Below are 923 nucleotides of genomic sequence, written 5' to 3'. Positions count from 1 at the left end.
AAATTATACATAAATCTTCCTCTTGAATCACTCTACCTATTAAAAAAAACCGCATCAAAATCCGTTGCGTAGTTTTAAAGATTTAAGCATACATAGGGACAGACAGCGGGAAGCGACTTTGTTTTATACTATGTAGTGATTCTATATCGTAAGTGTTATTTTATGTCTCATTAGCTCAAATCCTACACGGCACTAAAGACTAATCTTATCCTAGATGCCTAAGTGTGTGCTAAGTTACTTACGTGGGAGAATTCATGGTTAAATTGTGAAAGATACATGATCTTATAGTATAAATAGTGAAGGCAGATAGATAATTAGGATGGATAGATGAGTAACGGTGAATATAGTCGAGAAATTGGGACGGGTTCCACCGTGGCGGGGTGGCCAAGGGGTTCAAGGCGTTAGCCCGGATTGCTAAAGACGCCGGTTCGAATCCGGCCTTCACCACTGGGCTTAATCACTTTTTCTTTAATATATGACATTTATTTCAGTTTATAATTTATATATGGTAGTATGACTACTTAAAAACACAAATCAAAATATTTCATAAAATAATTTGATTTGTTCCTAAAGTTAAATTCACAGTTTGATTGACCAATTTACTATCCAATCATCGTGGTTTATAGGTGATGAACAGATCGATTGGACGAATTGTATAGTATTATTCAATAATGAAGATGACCACTTCCTATACCCTAACCACTATTTGAAGCATCTGTATATAGTACTAGCTGTTGCCAGCGACTTCGTACGCGTGTGGATGTATATTGGTGGTTATATATTCTACATTAGCTTAGAACATTATGCAGCAAAAGATAGCAGTAGGGACGGTTAATCATTTGTTAATTATTATACATGAGATTTGTCTTTCACAACCTGGCTACAAAGTTTAAAGCCCCAAACTGAATAAAATTGTTCTCGAT

The 923-nt window shown here is 35.4% G+C and overlaps 1 non-coding gene across 1 annotated transcript; it reads left to right on the top strand.

Annotated features, from left to right (window-relative positions):
• The first annotated feature begins 374 nt into the window (after positions 1 to 374).
• On the top strand, positions 375 to 447 carry Trnas-gga (transfer RNA serine (anticodon GGA)). Its single transcript has one exon. It is a non-coding gene; the product is annotated as a tRNA-Ser (tRNA).
• Positions 448 to 923: the final 476 nt, after the last annotated feature.

The sequence above is a fragment of the Cydia amplana genome, chromosome 23, assembly GCF_948474715.1.
Source record: "Cydia amplana chromosome 23, ilCydAmpl1.1, whole genome shotgun sequence".
Taxonomy (NCBI): Eukaryota; Metazoa; Arthropoda; class Insecta; order Lepidoptera; family Tortricidae; genus Cydia; species Cydia amplana.
Note: the sequence above shows the minus strand (reverse complement) of the source record. Positions and strands in the feature narration are given on the sequence as shown.